Source organism: Lathyrus oleraceus, chromosome 7, assembly GCF_024323335.1.
Source record: "Lathyrus oleraceus cultivar Zhongwan6 chromosome 7, CAAS_Psat_ZW6_1.0, whole genome shotgun sequence".
Taxonomy (NCBI): domain Eukaryota; kingdom Viridiplantae; phylum Streptophyta; class Magnoliopsida; order Fabales; family Fabaceae; genus Lathyrus; species Lathyrus oleraceus.
This window is the reverse complement of record NC_066585.1, coordinates 262,409,113-262,420,985: the sequence shown is the minus strand read 5'-3', so window position 1 is coordinate 262,420,985 and position 11,873 is coordinate 262,409,113. Positions and strand designations below refer to the sequence as shown.

The window sequence follows — 11,873 nt, the reverse complement described above, 5'->3', positions numbered from 1 at the left end:
AATCTTTGATGGAGAAAAATTTTATTACTAGAAAGACAGAATCGAAAGTTTCTTTCTGGGTTATGACGTTGATCTATGGGGGATAGTTATTATTGGCTATATACCTCCTGTATCTGATGTTGGTATTGCTATTGCCAGAAACAAGATGGTAGATGATCAGAAGCGTGACTTCAAGAATCATCACAAAGCCAGAACAATATTTCTGAATGCCATTTCCTACAATGAATATGAAAAGATCACCAACAGGGAAACTGCCAAAGAAATACTTGACTCCCTGAGGATAACTCACGAAGGAAATTCACGAGTCAAAGAGACAAAGGCTCTGGCTCTAATTCATAAGTATGAAGCCTTTAAGATGGAGGACTATGAAGCTATAAAGGTAATGTTTTCTAGATTTCAAACTTTAATTGTAGGACTCGGGGTTCTGGACAAAAGCTACACAACTGCAGATCATGTCAACAAGATTGTTAGAAGCCTGCCAAAGAAGTGGAGACCCATGGTCACTGCATTAAAATTATCAAAGGATCTGAACAACATAAGCCTAGAAGAACTCGTCAGCTCCCTCAGAAGTGACGAGATAGAACTTGAGGAAGATGAGCCCCAAAAGAAGAACAAATTTGTAGCCCTGAAATCCAGATCTGAGAGACGTAAACCAAAAAGGAACAAAACCCTCCAAGCTGAAGAAGAAGATAATGATGACTCTAAAAAGGAAGACTCTGACGATGAAGAAGAGTTATCCCTTCTGACCAGAAGAGTGAAACAACTTTGGAGAAAAAGGAACAACAACTTCAGAAGACCAAGACCCAAGGGAGATCGCTCAGAGTCAACTTCCAGAAGAAAATCAAACAAAGAGGTAACATGTTATGAATGTAAAGAAACATGTCATTATAGAAACGAATGCCCAAAGCCCAAGAAAGAAAGCTCCAGAAGAGAAGGTTTCAATAAAAATTCTTTCAAAACTAAGAAGGGACTCATGGCCACCTGGGATGATACTGAATCCGATTCCTCTGAATCAGACTCTAAATAACAGGAAAATATGGCACTTATGGCTACCACATCTGGAAACTCATCAGAAAGAGAACCTGATTCTCAAGAGGTATTTTCTGATATTTCCCGATCTGACCTTGAGTCATGCCTTTCTGAATCTCTAAACTCATATCAGAAACTTAAACAAAAATTTAAAGCATTAAAAAGGGTCCTTGATGGAACCATTGAAGAATGTGATAAACTTGAGATAACAATTTCTAAATTAAAGGATGATATTCTGATTCTGACAAGAGAAAAAGAATCCACAAATAAACAATGTTTAAAACTTGAAGAAGCTTTATCTCAAGCCCCACAAACTTCCAACACAATTATATATGAATATGAAAAAGCTTTTCAAAAGTTTCTGAAAAATGGGATAGAAAGAAGTAGAATGGCTTCTATGATTTATGGAGTCAGACAAAATAAGAAAAGAGGAATAGGATATGATTAATGAAGACAAACACATATCTTCTGCAGATGACAAACCTAAATCCCAATTTTCTTATCATTACACACATGCACAAACACAACGTTTTACTAATGCTAGAAAACCCAAAGTCTTAAGAAACTCTAGGAGAACTAATCACAAAGGACCCAAAAAATTATGGGTACCAAAGGATAAGATAGTTTATGTAGTAGATATCATATGTAGGAGAGTTAAGACACCAATCATGGTACCTGGACTCTGGATGCTCGCGACACATGACGGAAAGAAAGCATATGTTCCAAAGCCTGGAACTTAAGGATGCTGGCTTCGTAGGTTTTAGAGGAAATCAGAAAGGAAGAATCAGAGGCTCCGAAACTATTGGTAATGGATCTCTTCCCTCTATATCTGATGTTCTCTATGTAGAAGGATTAATGCATAACCTGTTATCAATAAGCCAATTAAGTGATAACGGTTATGATATAATCTTTAATCAAAAAACATGTAAAGCAATAAATCAGAACAATGGAACAGTTTTATTCACTAGCAAGAGGAAAAACAACATTTACAAAATAAATTTGTCAAATCTAAAAGATCAAAATGTAAAATGCTTAATGTCTATAAACGAAGAGCAATGGGTATGGCATAGACGCTTGGGCCATATTAGCATGAGAAGACTCTCTCAGGTAAATAAACTCGAGTTAGTCAGAGGTCTACCTAAGCTGAAGTTCTCTTCAGATGCTCTGTGTGAGGCATGTCAGAAAGGAAAATTTTCAAAAACATCCTTTCAAAAGAAAAATGTTGTTTCCACCTCTAAGCCTCTGGAACTTCTCCACATTGACCTATTTGGACATGTTAAGACAGCGTCAGTCAATGGAAAGAAGTATGGACTGGTCATTGTTGATGATTTTAGTCGCTGGACATGGGTAAAATTTCTAAAGCACAAGAGTGAGTCTCACTCTGTATTCACTAGCTTCTGTTCTAAAGTGCAAACGAATTTGACTCTAAAATCATCAAGTCATAAGTGATCATGGTGGCGAATTCGAAAATAAGTTCTTTGAAGAACTGTTTGATTCAAATGGAATATCCCATGATTTCTCCTGCCCTAGAACTCTACAAAAAATTGGAGTTGTAGAGAGGAAGAATAGGACACTCCAAGAAATAGCCAGAACCATGATTAATGAAACAAATGTGGCTAAGCACTTTTGGGCTGAAGCAGTAAATACAATGTGCTATATTCATAATAGAATCTCAGTAAGACCTATTATGGAGAAGACTCCCTATGAACTGTGCAAGGGAAGAAAACCCAACATTTCTTACTTCCATCCTTTTGGATGCTCATGTTTTATTCTTAACACTAAAGAACAATTGAACAAGTTTGATTCAAAATCACAAAAAGGTATTATGTTAAGATACTCAGAACTCTCTAAAGGCTACAGAGTATACAACACAGAAACCAAAATTATGGAAGAATCGATACATGCCAGATTTGATGACAAGCTTGACTCTGAAAAGTCAAAGCTAGTTGAAAAACTTGCAGATTTTGAGATAACTCTTGCAGGTTCTGACGAAAAGACTAAAGCATCAGAGGAAGTTGAGAAGCAAAGTCCAAAAGTAACTGAAATCTCAACTATCCAGAAAAGATCAAGAAATCGTCCAAACATCTCTAAAGAATTGATTCTGGGAAACAAGGATGAATCTGTCAGAACAAGGTCGACATTCAAAGTATCTGAAGAAACTCCTCTGGGATTAGTATCTCTGATTGAGCCTACTTCATGTGATGAGGCACTTCAAGACAATGACTGGATTTTGGCAATGAAAGAAGAACTTAATCAATTTTCAAAGAATGGTGTCTGGGATATTGTCCCAAAGCCTAAAGGAACTCATATTATTGGAACAAGATGGATATTCAAAAACAAATTGAACGAAAAAGGAGAAGTAGTCAGAAACAAAGCATGACTGGTGGCACAAGGTTACAGTCAACAAGAAGGCATTGACTACAACGAAACCTTTGCTCCAGTCGCCAGGTTAGAATCCATTCGTTTACTTGTATCATTCGCTATAAATCACTCCATTAAATTATATCAGATGGATGTCAATAGCGCATTTCTTAATGGTTATATATTAGAAGAAGTGTATGTTCATCAACCCTCAGGTTTTGAAAACTCTAAATGTCCAGAACATGTTTTTAAACTGAAAAAATTATTGTATGGTCTAAAACAAGCTCCTAGAGCTTGGTATGAAATATTAAGCAACTTTCTTCTGGAACATGACTTTATTAGAGGAAATGTTGACTCTACACTCTTCTGGAAAAACATTAGAAATTATCTCATGATATGTCAGATATACGTTGATGATATAATTTTTGGTTCAGCTAACACCTCTGTTTGTCAAGAATTCTCTGAGCTAATGCAGGCAGAATTTGAAATGAGTTTGATGCAAGAACTAAAATTCTTTCTGGGAATTCAAATCAATCAAGCTTCAGAAGCTACATATGTATATCAAAGAAAATACATAAAAGACATTCTGAAGAAATTTGAAATGTCATAATGCAAACTAGCAAAGACACCCATGCATCCAACCTGCATTCTGGAGAAAGAAGAAGTAAGTCAAAAGGTTTATCAGAAGCTCTATCGTGGTATGATAGGCTCTCTTCTCTATCTGACGGCTACCCGTTCTGACATTCTTTTTAGTGTATGTCTTTGTGCCAGATTTCAATCAGATCCAAGGGAATATCATTTAATATCAGTTAAAAGAATCCTAAGGTATCTGAAAGGAATCCCTAACCTTGGCTAGATGTATGAGAAAATATCAGAGTATAGGCTCTTTGGATATTGTGATGCAGATTATGCAGGGGACAAAATGGAACGTAAAAGCACATCTGGAAACTGTCAGTTCTTGGGAAACAATCTCATATCTTGGGCTAGCAAAAGACAGTCAACCATCACTCTGTCTACTGCAGAAGCAGAATATATATCAGCTTCATTATGCACTACTCAGATGCTCTGGATGAAAAATCAACTAGAAGACCTTCAGATATTTGAGAGTAACGTTCATATCTTCTGCGATAATATTGTTGCCATATGTTTAAGTAAGAACCCTATTTTGCATTCCAGAGTTAAGCACATAGAAATAAAACATCATTTTATCAGAGACTATGTTCAGAAAGGGGTAATATCTTTAAATTTTATAGATACAAACCATCAATTGGCTGATATCTTCACAAAACCCCCGCTGAAGATAGATTCTCATTCATTCTGAAACACTTAAAAATTGAAAATTGCCCAAAATGAATCTAATGTGCTTCTCTGAAATAGCAAAATAAGGCTCTGGAAATAACATCTGGTATCTGGATCTGACTCTAATACTTCTACCAGTTATGAGTCATCTGAATCAGAAATCCTCAGGATCTAATCCATTGGTATTCCTGAAGATCAAGTAGATCAACATGTGGGTTATCTTGCGTCTGACCTTGGATCTTCTAGACAACTGTTTAGCAGAAATCAAGAGATAGGCTCTTGAGATCTCCTCGAGCAGTGTACTGATTTGGGGATTAGACTTCCATCATTAGCTATAATCATGTCTCTTCTAAGGGTGTCAACTCTTTTTCTGTGCCATCATTAATTTTTTAACTATTCAACTGCTACCTAACATTGTCGTTTTGCATGGTTTCTATATGTACTTATACTTTTCACACTTCACGTTTTCACACTTTACACTCACAACCTACACAAACCTCTCTCCTTCTCAAAGCTCATCAAAGTTCTTCAACCTTCTTCAACTTCATCTTCTTCATGGATTCCCAGCAATAATCCGTCTACAACTACTCTCAACAGATGGAATCAACGGAACAACCTCCCAGTTCCTCTCAGCAAATAACTGCAACAATTGGTGTTGTCTCCATCCCCATCTACAAAAAACCACACATCTTGGATTATGAACCATACATTCATCTCGCTACTCCCTTTGACAAGCTTAAAGTTTTGTGTGAATCTTTGGTGGATTTTGAGAACATGAAGAGAAATGGAATAGACCTCACTGAAGAACTCAGAAAACAAGGGTGGGAAAACTACTTTCAAAGGCTCTATGGTCCCGTCTATACTTATCTGGTAAAAGAATTCGGGTGTTTTGCAGACTGAGATTATCACTACATCGTATCATATGTTCTAGGGGTAAGATCGTCATCACAGAGAAATCCATCGCCTCCCTTCTGAACATGGAAAAGACAGGGGGAAGAAGGATTTATAATATCAACCCTAGGGCAAAGTACATGTCCCAGGAAATTGCCCCAACCATCTTCAAACAGAAAGGCCTCTTTGAGCAAGTCTGCAACGAATTTATCAGAGAAGCTAGAGAAAGGCTGCAGGCACGACTGGTCAAAGAGGTAGAGGAAAATGCTAGAAGAGAAGCAGAAAAGAAAGCTCGTCTGGAAGAGGAGAAAAATGTTAGAGAAGCTGCAGAAAAGGTTGTTGTTGAAGCTACTGATGCTGCGGATGCTGCTGAAGCTGAAGCAAAAGCAAAAGATGACTCTAAAGAGGTAGCACGCATAGCTGCAGAAGAAGTTGCAAAGACTAGCAATGATGCTCTGGCTCAAGGGGAGCAATCAAACTCTGATTTCGCTCCTCTAGTCCTGAAGACTCTAGAAGAGCTGCAGAACAGATAGTGTGAGCAAGACTGATCACCAGGACTTTGTCAACAACAATATTCAGAACCTGCTGACTCAGCTGCTCCAAAGGATACCTCCACCTCCGAACCCTTAGGCACTTAGGCTTCTCTTGTTGCTTTCCTTATGTTTTCTGCTATGTATTTTGTGTTCTCTATTTTGAATTGCTGCTATCTGTACCTGTCTTTTTCATATATGAACTTTTTCTTTTGCCTACTCTTTTATGCTAAGTCTTTTTGAGTTTGATAAAAAGGGGGAGAATATAAACAGCTCTGATGAAAATATATCTAAGCCTCTTGTTGTGCTGCGCACATTAAATCTCTTATGAAAACTGTAAGTTATGCAAGATACAACTAAGGTAAAAACTAGCTGCCACACAAGGAAAATCTGGTAAGAACTTCTGAAAAATCCTTATGATTTATCTCAGGGGGAGTCATCTCTCATTTGACTCATAGATATTATTTTATATTCTTGCTGATAGTATCATTGTTTCATCATCTCTCTGAAATTTTTGTCATCATCAAAAAGGGGGAGATTGTAAGAACAAATTCAGTATCTACAATTCATCTCTAAGATTTTGATGATAACAAAGGATGAAAAAAATGGTACCCTAACAAAATGTATATAAGTGTGCAGGACTTTAATAAAAAAGAATTCAGATAGACATACATTAGATACATGCACAAGTTCAGAATGACCACTTAGAAGGTACTCAAGCAGAAGCTCTGACTCTGAATAAAGGAAGCGTACAAAGTGTAACAAATAAAGAGACATCAGACACTCTGAAGCGGAAGAGTGCACTCTAGGATCTGAAGCTTTTACACTCTGACGTAATTAATTAGGAAGACATCAAGAACCTCTGAAGACAGTCAGTTGTAAGCAACTATCTTAAGATGTACTTGCTGAACAGAAACTCCGATATTTGAACATTCAGATTCATAAACGATCTCCAAAGACTTAGCTATGAAGACTTCCACTTATGGCAAGAATCTAATTTTGGAAGAAAGTTATAGCGCCCCAAACTGCTTTGGAAAAAACACAGAGATTAATGACATTAATCATCCATCATTGCCAAAGATCCTTTCATCCAACAGTCTCCTCATCAACTCCTATATATAGGATGGATCACTTCACTAAGACAACAACGAAACACACGAGAATACTAAAACTACTTTCATATCTCTTACGCATTCTCCTTTCACATGAGTTGCTGCTCTAAAGTGTGAACATTTCTTTTGTTCTTACATTGTGTAATTTCCGCTTACCTAGAAGCACTAAGCACTACTGTAATTTTACTTAATTGTTGAATTCTCCTCAAGTGACTTGTGAAGTCTGTAAACTTGAAAGGGCTAAGAGATCTTTATCCTCTTAGAAGATCAATTATTGTAATCTTTCAAGATTAGCGGATTAAGTCCTTATTGAAGGCGAAATCACATTGGTCGGGTGGACTGGAGTAGCTTTGAGTTTCAAGCAAACTAGGATAAAAATTATGAGTTGATATCTTTTATTTTCGCGTGTGTTTTATTTTCAAAAGTTTTTATTATCAGTTAAAACAATTCAAACCCCCTTTATTATTTTTCTCAACCTTCAAAAGATGCATCTTCTAACCATTTTTTGACAAATATGAGGGGGATGACTCATTTATGAAGCTTAGTGTGCATTTAAGGTGCGTCTAGAGATGCATATCAAAAATATGAAAAAGACAAATTTGATTTTTCAGTGTGTTCACTCACATCCATGTGGTGGATAAAGTAATGCCCTTTTTAAAATTTATCAACCTATAACTCAATTTGTTTAAGTTGGGGTTGGGCTAGACTAGAGATGACAATGGGCAGGGTTTGAGTAGGGTATTATAGTACTCGTCCTCATATCTGTAGTTGAAAAAATTCCCTGTACCCGAGCCCATACCCGTTTGGGTACTAATATTGACACCCGTGCTCGTACCATATGGGTATGTAAGTGCTCGTATCCTATGGGTATATAAGTGCCCGTACCCGTACCCGTTATCCGTATTTCTAATAAAAATAAATATATCAAGTATAAAATATCATATTATTTTAAGTTTTTAACAACATTAAAAAGTTTTTTAAAATTTTTTACTATTGAATTATGAAATAAATGATCACTTATATTAAACATGTAGTAATTTAATATTGATGTACTTTTAAAAATTGACACACATTTATTTTTATATAATAATATAAATTAAAATATATAAATATATATTATGCGGGTATGGGGCGGGTTGGGTACTAAGGTGCACATCTCCACACACATCCCCGCTTATTTAAGTGGGTAATTACCCGAGCTTATGCTTGTACTCATGTATGTGGGTTTTTACCCTACCCATTATGGGTATTTTTGTGGGTACCCACTGGGGATGGATCAAATTGTCATCCCTAGGCTAGACTTACGTGTTATTAGCCCACAAATAATTTGATCCAAGTCGATCTACTCCAACTCCAAGTGGTAATCTCCATTATCAATTCATTAATTAACTAAAACTAGGTTTTGTAGATTTTAAAAAATAAATAGTTTTTTCTTCTTATTTTAAAAACAGTTTTTATCGTATACCTTGACACATAATTTTCCCCCTTCTTTCTTCGACCATAGTTTTCTCTTCTTCTTTATCCGTCTAAAGAGGGGTAGTTTTAGGTCAATTTTTTATCCAAAATCACCCCTCTAAAATCTTTTTTCTTTTCTTTTCATTCAAATAATTGGTTTCATGTATATTTTTAGTTTTTTATGTTCGTGAATTTGTCATCTTAGTGTGACGTTGTGTTTATCGTCGTCTTATTGCAGCGTTATTTTGTTATCCCATCTTGGTGTAGTGTTTGTTGGTTCAGATTGACATATTAGTTTCGACTCAGCCATATTAAATCAATGATTTTGACGTCATCAACGCTGCAGACTCGAAGATATGGTTATTTTGAGCATCTCAATGATAACATGAAATTATATCATATTTTAGGACTTAATTCAATTAAATTATATTATTATTTATTTCAATTTACTGCATTTTATTAGATATTACGCGGTATTTCCTTTCTATTTGTCTCAGGTGTCTTATTTGAAGCACAAGTAAAAAAGAAAGAAAAGGAGGTGCAAAAAGGAATGAAAAGAAACAAATAGCAAAAGCCAAGCCCAGCCCAAAGAAGACACAGGCGTCGTGCCTGTGACGACCGCCACGGATGCTGTGACGAACGTCACGCTGCATACACTTATGTGACGAGCGTCACACATGGTGTGACGGACGTCACACCATCCCCCTACAATTCTGCCTTCAGAGACGTTGAGTCCTATATACACGCTGAATCCTATTCCCACGGCGATGCATCCGTTACGTGAAGACTTTTTGACGCGGACTGCTTTGAAAACCTTTACGGAAACATCAATATAAATAGCAACTTTGCAAACCCTACAGAGGTTCCACACGTCCACGCTTTTTCCAGATTTCGGCATTTTCCAATTTTCTTTTCTTCAGCAGTTTAAGCATACCTTTTACATACCGCTTTTGCAAATTTTTATTGTTTTCTCTTGCAATTTTATTTTCTTCTCTAGCACTTAATTAGTTTTTCACATAATAGTTTCTACACCGGAAACTATTGTGTACTTTTTCACCGGATCTAACCTTACGTTAGAATCTAGTTTTTTTATTCCTTCGTTTTAATTTGTTGGTTAATTGAAGAATTCAAGAACAAATCCTACCGGCTTGTGGTGGAGTGTTCAAGACTACTGTTTAATTCAGGTTCTTTAATTATTGTTTAATGCTTTGTTTTATTATTCATTTATATTATTTGCTTGAGATGAGTCTGTTTATGCACGATAATTATTTAAGTTCGTTTAGCATGTCTGGCTAATTCGCCTAGATATCGGTATGTAGAGTAAGCGGAATAAGAGATCAAAACTAAGTTGGTTTAATTAAATTTAAAATTAAAATCACTCTTTTTACGGTCTCAATTTACAGGTTTAATAACAAAGTTTTTATACGAGAGTAAAGGACATAAAGAGGTTAAAATCAATAGAGCGAAAGTTTGAGGTTTTAACTGGACAATGTAAATTGGATATTAATTCTAGATCAGGGCGAGAGCAATTTTTAGAGTTAATTAAATTCTAATCTTTTCCAAAAAGTATTTTTAAAGATTGAATGTGAGGACGAGAGTTAAGCATTCGAATTTAATCGTATAACCTAAATCAACAGAGCGAGAGTTTGAGATAAGGGTGTTTAAACGGTTAGTGTTTTCTTAAAGAGAGTTTCTACGGACTTTATTGCTTTCAAAAAATGGTTTTTGACTTAATTATAAGTGACAGCTACGTTAACATAAAATCATGGTTTATTCAACAGAGCGAGAGTTTGAGATAGAACATTTAATCAATAAAGTCAACTGAAATGATTTATTTTAAAACCAAGAAACCGACAAAGAATTGATTCCCTAATTATGACGAACTACATACCGATATCCGTTTATTTGATATTAATTTAGATTCTATTTTTAGTTCTAGCTTTTCCCCAAACAATCAAACATTATCCACCTTAGCTTTACGAAGTAACCTTAGATAACGGTATATCGATTCATAAGTCCCTGTGGGATCGATATCTTTTAAAACTACGCGATAGAACTGTGCACTTGCAGTTTGTACCCCAAATTCGACTCATAAAGTCGCGATCAAGTTTTTGGCGCCGTTGCCGGGGACTTTTGTTTAGTCGATATCGTAACTCTTCCGTTACGCTGTAGAGACTAAGGTTTCTTTTTCTTTTCTTTCTATCGTCAATTTGTATGCCACGCACTCGCTCACAAGGCGAGCCACTCTATTTATGAATCAACGATATCGAACTATATCTCCGAGTCTTACGAAGAATTCGGGAATATCGTGCTGCAAACAATCTCCCTCCTGTCAAACTTCCTGATTTCAAAAACATTTTCCCTTCGATACCCGAGATGGCAGAACCAGCTCGTGCTCTTAGAGATTACGCCGCTCCATCACAAGATGAGCCGCATTCAAGTATTGCTCCGCCCGCAATCGAAGCAAACAACTTCGAACTCAAACCTTCACTGTTGCAGGCAGTGCAACAGAACCAATTCTCTGGAAATCCTACCGAGGGTCCAAACCTTCATTTCTCCGTATTTGTCCAATACGCTGATACTGTTAAAGCTAATGGTGTCACTTCAGAGGCAATTCGACTTCGTCTTTTTCCTTTCTCATTAAGAGATAGCGCTAGAAGATGGCTTCAGTCTCTCCCTTCCAACTCTGTCACCACATGGAATGAGTTGAAGAAAGTTTTTCTTGCCCGATATTTTCCGCCAAGCAAAACAACTATGTTAAGAGCCCAGATAAATGGATTTAAACAGAAAGATAACGAGTCTCTTTTCGAAGCATGGGAAAGATACAAAGACATGATGAGACTTTGTCCACACCATGGTTTAGAAGACTGGTTAGTAATTCACACATTCTATAATGGTCTCTTGTACAACACAAGGTTAACAATAGACGCCGCTGCAGGTGGTGCACTAATGAACAAACCTTATGCTGATGCTTACCAGCTTATCGAAAGCATGGCCCAAAACCACTATCAGTGGGGAACCGAACGAACAATGGTGGAAAAACCTCAAACGAAAACCGGCATGTACGAGATAAGTAACCTTGATCATGTTAATGCAAAAGTGGATGCTCTGGTCCAGAAAATTGAAAGTTTAAATGTATCACCTCCAACCGCCGTGGTTGCTATAACTCAGAATTGCGAAGTCTGTGGAATCCAAG

General features: G+C 36.6%; 1 non-coding gene across 1 annotated transcript; it reads right to left on the bottom strand.

Moving 5' to 3' along the window:
- Window positions 1-11,431: 11,431 nt before the first annotated feature.
- Window positions 11,432-11,538, bottom strand: LOC127108597 (small nucleolar RNA R71). Its single transcript, XR_007796123.1, has one exon. It is a non-coding gene; the product is annotated as a small nucleolar RNA R71 (small nucleolar RNA).
- Between the last annotated feature and the right edge of the window lie 335 nt (window positions 11,539-11,873).